General features: G+C 42.3%; 1 protein-coding gene across 1 annotated transcript in view; it reads left to right on the top strand.

The window, feature by feature from the left end:
• Nucleotides 1–5,115: 5,115 nt before the first annotated feature.
• Nucleotides 5,116–7,965, top strand: part of LCP1 (lymphocyte cytosolic protein 1) — a 66,172-nt gene continuing 63,322 nt past the window's right edge. The window contains exon 1 of the mRNA XM_081084950.1: nt 5,116–5,206. The gene's annotated coding sequence lies outside the window, so the exon portion shown is untranslated. The remainder of the gene's footprint in view (nt 5,207–7,965) is intronic.

The raw sequence follows: 7,965 nt of genomic DNA, 5'->3' as shown, positions 1-7,965 counted from the left end.
GCAGGAATTTGGGGCCAGGGAAGGATGCAGGAGAATGAACTAAATTGAGTGTGGCAAGAACTTTTGTCATCTCTGTAATAATCCTATATAATAAAAGCCTAATATGCAAATTGTCCACTTGGGTGGTCGTTTGACCAGGAGTTCAACCAGGAGACCGGAAGTTAGACTGCTGACTATGACGTGTGGTGACCACCAGGGGGTGGCGGCCAACCTTGCGTAGTACCTGGGCGGGGGACTGTGACCTCTCACCAGCTACCTGGGGGCAGGGGTGATGGGGACAGAGGTGCAATGAGAATGCAGCGTGTCCACTGGATATGTTCTCCCTCTGCCTGCTACCCTCCCCCAGGATGCCAAGACTCACGCATCAGGGAAGCCCTCACGCTCAGGTGCTGGGCACCCTTGAGGAGCCTGCCCTGCACCCATGGGGCCTCTTCCAGGTGAGCCAAAAGCCGCCAGGACCACAGGGCCAGTCAGGCTCCCCGTGGGTTCGCACAGGAGCCAGGCTGCAAGGCTGGCCAGGAGAGAGCATGCTGCCTGCCTGGCTTTGGTGTAGCACTGCTGGGCGGCCCAGAGGCCCACGGCATCAGGCTGCACTCAATGCATCTGTGTGGGGACTCAGGCGCCGTGACTCAAGTGGAGGGGGTGCATGGAGGCCTGGGGGTTCAGGTGCTTCCCAGGGCCCAGAGGTCAACTGGGACCTGCCCTTCCACGCCAGATGCTCACTCTTAGATTGCCAGCCAGGCCTAGGGACCACACCCATGCACAAGTTTTGTGCACCAGGCCTCTAGTATGATAAATATTATGATGGACCCAGAAAAAATCACATCCACACAAAATTATATATACAATTTAGGGATCTATGGACCCCAGGTTGAGAATGCCTGCTCTCAGTACTTAATGAAATTGAATAACAGTATTTCTGAGGAGTAATTTGGAGGCAAGAAGCTTGAATTGGTAACATTGCAAGTCTGTTTCTGTGAGTGTAATAGCTGATGCAGTTTTAGGGATTGAGTCTCTGGGTTTCAAAGCAGTGGGAGGTTGGGGGGTGAAGTAGGGGAGGGCAGTGGGGGCAAAGGAAAGCAAAGTATCAGCCAGTGAAGAAGTGGCAGAGGCCCTCGCCGGTTTGGCTCAGTGGATAGAGCATTGGCCTGCAGACTGAAGGCTCCCAGGTTCAATTCCGATCAAGGGCAAATGCCTGGGTTTTGGGCTCGGTCCAACGTGCAGGGGGGGCAGCCAATCAATGATTACCATCATTGATGTTTCTATCTCTCTCTTCCTCTCCCTTCCTCTCTGAAATCAATAAAAATATATTTAAAAGAAAAAAAAAAAGAAGTGACAGAGGGGCAGTAGAGGCACATGGAGGGTGGGGGTAGGAAGTGGGAGAGGTCCACTCTGGGTGCAGGTCATCAGGGATGCACTGACTATAGAGAAGGTAAAAATAATAATGAAACCAAAAGTCAGTCTTCTATTTATTATTATGATGAGCAAGAACTTCTAAATGCTAAAAGTGGTAAAATACTCCTCTTTGAAAAGCCTTGGTCTAAGACAGCCGTGGGCAAACTACGGCCCGTGGGCCGGATCCGGCCCATTTGAAATGAATAAAACTAAAAAAAAAAAAAAGACCGTACCCTTTTATGTAATGATGTTTACTTTGAATTTATATTAGTTCACACAAACACTCCATCCATGCTTTAGTTCCGGCCCTCCGGTCCAGTTTAAGAACCCATTGTGGCCCTCGAGTCAAAAAGTTTGCCCACCCCTGGGACTCTAAGACCTAAACAGTTGCCTGCCTCTGGGTAGACTTCTGCCACTGAGAGGCAGATAAAGAGATTAGGATGGAGGGAGTGGTCCAGGAAGTGGGTGAGGTGATGGTGGGTAGTTGATGTGCAGCCAAAGTTGAGTTGGTGCTAGAGTATAAAGACTCCTTCAACTGTTGGTGGTGTAAGCAGCACAATTCAATGGCTTTCATCTTCTAGAATCTAGACGTCATCTGAAATCCTAAATCTTGTTTTTACTTGCTTAGCAGTCATAACTAAGCAGGTTTCACTGTCTTCAAAAGTCAGCTTCACTAAGGGAAGGCTGGAGGGGGAGGGAAGGGGGGAGGGTATATTAACCAAAGAATGTACATGCATATATGCATAGCCCATGGACACAGGCAATAGTGTGGTGAAGGCCTGTGGTTGGGGGAAGGGCGTGTTAATGGGGGGGGGGGGGAGGGTCATCTGTAATACTTTCAACAATAAAGATAAATATTTTAACAAATAAAAAAAGATTTTAAAAATTATAAAAAATAAAAGATTTACTAGTAATTAGTTTTTTTCAAAGTTAGCTTCACTCAAATCTGCACTTTTTTTACACCCCTTTCATAATAGATGGCATTTATTACATGTCTTTTTCTCCTACTAGATTATATACTCCTTAAGAGCAGGAATTGTGTCTTATTCATTCCTGAATCATCAATGCCTACAGATAGGCACCCCAACACTTGCTCTATATATTGCTCTTCTTTATAGATTTCTCTGGTGACCAGGCAATAGTATCTACAGAATGCTGCTGCTTTCCTTCTCCCAGGTACATGAACTGAGTCTCTTTCCATTTATGAAGAGTTACTGCTGGACCTTCACTCCATCCTGAAATCACAGGATGCAAAACCAGATTTTTTTAGGGAGGTTCACAGTAACTTCACACTTTTTTTAATCCAAAAGACCATTGAGAGCCCTGTGTAGGGCCCCTTAATGATGACTGTCTCCACCAGCGTGGAAACCACCAGCATTTGGCTGCATTGTAACGTGATTAGTCCTGTCCCAGCAATGCATGGGTATTTCTCTGATGCATTCTCTGATGTCCCAAAAGAATTTAGGTGCTTCTTGAAACCCCTCTGCAACTTATTAATGGAGAAAACAGGGTTCGATTCACTTCCTCCAACTTCCCTGGGGAGGCACAGGAGAGCAGATAGTTCTCTGTGAAGTGAACTACTTCTAAAATGGATGAATCTCCACCATCTCTTCCTATTCTTCTGCCTAACCCCAGCGGAACCACTGTGGGGTTCTGGCTAAGAAGTTGCCCACCACTGGCTAATGGACTAGATAAATCAGAACAGCTTGGTTTAACATCTGAGGTCAGAAGTAGGACCTTTCTAAAGAAATCAAAGAAGCAAAAGAAGTATAAAGGCAGTCCCCCAACCAGTGGACCCACTGACAGGGTTCCAGGCCCTTAGTAAATACAGAAGCGAATGGAATGATCAAGCATCTTCAACTCATTCAGATCTGGAGCACAGCCATATATTCTGATTCCTCAATAGCAGTCTGTTCTGTGGAGCCACGCACAGTCTCTAGGCAATGTGGAGACTATGCTTAATGCTCAGTCAGCATTACTCAGAGCACTACACACACTTCACGACCCTTCATGAGCCCTTGAGCACTTACATTTGAAGATAAGAATTTGATCTCTAGACAAGCATCAGGGGTTTGGATATAGAATAGAGCTGTTTTATTCTACTGCTAATTTTATTAAATGTGCATTCAAAAAATAAATCTGGTCTGTATGAAGAATTTAGCTGCCCATTTAACCATAGCAGCTGCCTAAGTTATCCACTGGTGCTCTATAGGAAATGTCTAAATAATTGAAATCATTAATTGGGTTAAAGAGATCCTTAGCACATTGGGTGTTCTATAAATAGAAGAATGAGTAAATGATATAGTGGTCTAGCTTTTCTAGCCCTTCCCCTTAAAGAGGTTATTTTGTTTTGTTTGCACCAATAACATTGTTCGGGGACTTTTAAGAGGGATTTGGTTGAGGCTGGGGCGGGCTTTCACAAGAAAATCCCTTTTAGTTTGTTTCAGATATACTGCCACTTTCCCCCTTGGCTCTTTAACTAAAAATGAATAATTTGTTTATCTCTGCTGTTGTAGGTAGGAAGTCAGACATGAGCAACTGCGGGGAGGCCTACTCTGGGGTCCTGAACAGGGGTTCTACCAACACTGCCTTCAGACTGCCTCTCTACGGGTGCCCAGCAGCCAGCAGATCGCCAGAGAGCAGATTCAGAACTAGCCGGTAACCTTTCTTCCCCTATCACTGTTCATGCAGTTTGGACCCCTGATCTTTCATATCACTGGTCAGGTGGTTTAGACACCCCCTAACCTTTCCCTCCCCAAAGATAACATCTAGGCCTCAGTTGTGTTTCAGCCCCAGGCCCAGAAAAGCAGCAAAACCAGACAAATGACTCCGAGGCTGCCTCAGGACCAGCTACATTGACTAATGACCCCCTGCCCTGGTACCGACCAATCAGTGGACACCACGACCCTGAAAGAGCACACCTGGAAAGCTGATGAATATTCTATTAAGACCCTCCTTTGCGACCTCCCCTAAGGTTCCCACCTGCAAGAGAGATAAATACACTCAGGACAAAGGACCCAGGGCGTGCTCTCCCTCCAAGGAACACACCCGTGTCATTCCCCCACAGGCATGTAACCCCCAATCTCTAAAGGACCTCATGAGACTTGCAATCAGGGGAGCAATGGGCAGCAGCAGCTCGTCCTGTGCTAACCCCCTGAACCTGTTTCCAGGGCCCCCTTTTCTCTGACTTCCCAGTGAGTTGGCAGCAGGCCGGCCATTGTCTCTTTGACTGGCCCGCTCCTCATTTGGAGTGTATCTTCAATAAACCCCACTTTGCTTTACTTTCGTTTTCGTTGACCTTAAAATCTTTTCTGAGTCGATGAAAAGAACTGAGGTCCTAGATGGTAACCCCAATCGGTAACACTGTAAGTAGCAAGAAACCTGGGCTTTGCATTTTCAACTGGGATCAGAGAAAGAAGGCAAGGCAGCAGGCTGACGTTGCTTGTTATCTGAAATCAGACAGGTTTCAGACAGGTTTAAGTAGCCCAGAACCTTACAAACAGATAGAGGAGAAAAGAAAAAAAGGAAGGAAAGAGGAAAATGCTTATAAAGAGGAAGTGGTGAGAGGCTTCTGAATTTCAGTGTGACCTGTTCTGTTAGGTGATTTTTGTGGGGGAGGAGACATGAAGAAAGTTAAGTAAAATGTCCTTATAAAGACAAAATCTATTTCTTTCTTGGCTGATGATTTGTCATTTTAGTCACTTCCTGCCTTGTGACCACACACTCAGGGTTGACAAAGTTCTTCTGCAAATCAGAAAGAAGGGAGTTTCTGGTCACACGCCAGTACCATTGAGGACCGTTTTTCTACAAGGTAAATTTTCTTCATGCCTTTTTGTCATTTCTAAGTGCTTGTGATGCTTTGCTTGTTGGGTGGCTCTGTTTCTGTGGATTTGGATTTTGCTTTCAGAGGACTAGAGATCTGGACACCTGTTAGCTGAGCCCTTTGTGAGCCCTGCCACCATTAAACTGCTCAGCAATGCTGCAGCCACATCAGGTGGCTGTCTAGAGTGGGGCCCCTCAGCCCTCTGGGCGGCTTCTCTAATTATGCACTGTTATAACCCCCAAAAAACTATGATTTTTTTCTCTTTTTAAAACTAAATCATGTTCTGATTTATTTTTATTGCTTTATTTGAGGGAGGCTATTTACTGTGATTTTATCTGCTTTGAAAAAGTTTTTAGGAAAGTGTATATTGATTATTTAGATTGTGCCTAATTGGGGGGGGGGGTTTAATTTTTGCTACTGTGGTCCTGTTTTTTCTAAACAAACAAACAAAAAAACTTCTTTACAATACTTTAGTGGATATATTAACATCTTGAATCACATGTTAATATGTTACTGGTTACTCAAGTGATTTTGATGCCAACAGTTTTTAATGGGTGTGCTTAATAACCACATGGAGTTAGAGGCCACCTCTTATCCATTTATTCTCTAACATTAAAAACAATTTGTGTTGCCTAATTGTACTTTTTCACAGATTTATCTGAACTATTCATTATGCTTATGACCAGACAAATGACTATTAAATTTTGGATGAAATGTTTCTGTCTACAATAGAAATTTCTATAAAGTTGGCATGGGGTATTTATTCTAGAAACTTTGTTGAAACAGACTTTAGATCTTGTAATATCAGCCTTTATTTATTTATCATTATCCAACAATAATAAGAACCATTGACAGATGATAAACATAAAAGTCATTCAGATTAGAAATGGATTCATTTTTCAGCATACTTAGCAAAACCCAATTTTTCTTAATCAAGTATAGCAACTTGTGTTCTATAATTACTCCACCAGGACCACTTAAAAAAAAAACCTTCAAAAAAACATCATTAAACAAAGGTGGTTTATCCACACACATTTTGATTTTAATTTTATACAAATCTATCATATTTGGTTTCTATTAAATAAATTTGTTTAAAGAATATCTGCACAGGCAATTTTGAATGAAATTAACTATTGAACTATAAATGTGAATTTCTGAACATTGCAAAATGTGACCATTAGTATTGTTTTACACATGCCACCTGAAAAAAATGTGGAATTAAGAAAGGCAGACTTGAACCTCCCAAAAGAACAAATAAAAAAATATGCTATGTGTTACTTTAAGTAAAAATATTGATGAGAATAAAATAAATTAGGATGTAAAGGTATGTCAGCATTTTCCTTACATTGGAGGCAATAAAATGGAATGTGAAAAAGTTAATTTAAAGTAGCAAAAAGTCTCTTGATTTAAATCAAGTTTAGCTTGCTAAAGCATCAACATGCTATGTTATAAAATATTCATTCCTGTTCATTCTAGCTCACTGCCAGTAACATCAGAGAAGCAACTTCTGGGTCTTGCCCTTTGAGCAAGCACTGCTGTGGTGGGATGGAGTTGTGCTGAGGGGACATTTCATTAGCCATCTCAGGCATGCTTTTCTTTGTCAAATTTTAAATTTTGTCTTTTTCATAAATTATGTCTTGAAATAGTTGGTAATTTGGGAAACAGTTTCAGTGTTTTAGCATCATTTATAATTTGTTTTCTGAATCCTTTGGGGAAGGGGAGGCTAACAAGTAAAGTCTCATTCAAAAGTATTTATTTAAATGAGAGAGGATGGGACAAGTAATAATAACACTTAACATCTATAATTACTTACCATGTGCAGCCACTCTTCATGCATTTCATCACTTAATCCTCTTTACAGATGAGGAGTGGGCTGAGATCATAAAGAAACTGGCCCAAGATTACTGGGCAGTTGGAGAGGGGAAGGGGCTGTAAGTAGCCAGGGTTTCCAGCTCCATGCTACCTCTCTATAAGCACGTGTGTCTACTCCAAATTCTCTCTTCCACACCAGCATATTTTTTCCCACCAGATGTAGATAATTAAAGGCTTTTATCTCTGAAACTGACTGGAGAGATCTGGGCACTCAATTTAAGAGGCAGGGAAGGAATCTGGAAAGGAAGGGAGAGAGAGGGAAACAGAGGGATTGAGAAAGAGAGAAAGGGAGAGAGAGAGGGAGAAAGAAAGAGAGAGAGATAATTGCTGTAAACCCAGAAACATTTCTATTTTTATAATAAGAGATATCATTGCAGGTGGCATATAATAATAAAATAAAGTATTTTTAATTAATGCATAATTTTTCTAAAGAATTGTGTGCCTTCACAAACTTGCCTCAACCACTTCCCCAGTCTTATTTCTTGTCACTTCCTTCTGCTCTCTCTGATCCCCCCACCCTCCTCACTTACTCATATTCTGGGTGCACAAGACCACAAGCCTCCAGAAAGTTCTATGCTATTTCACTTTTTTTTTTTTTTTTTTTTGCTCCAACTGTTTCTCCAATTGCTTTTGCCTTTACTTGTAAAACTTTTGGTTATTTTTCAAGGTTCACATCAAGAAGCATGCCCTTTGAATTTTTCCTACTGAACCTCACCCCCTTTCTTTCACAAAGTTTCTTCTGTGTGTGTTTGCTTAATGCTTTGATCATAGAGTAAGTATAGCAATGGTATTGTTTCCTGACAAGCTGAGCTCCTTTTCTATTTCTCCTAACACACAGTAACTGCTAATGATATTTATTCAATTGCAAATTTGTC

This window comes from Myotis nattereri, assembly GCF_964212035.1.
Source record: "Myotis nattereri genome assembly, chromosome: 2".
Taxonomy (NCBI): Eukaryota; Metazoa; Chordata; class Mammalia; order Chiroptera; family Vespertilionidae; genus Myotis; species Myotis nattereri.
Note: the sequence above shows the minus strand (reverse complement) of the source record. Positions and strands in the feature narration are given on the sequence as shown.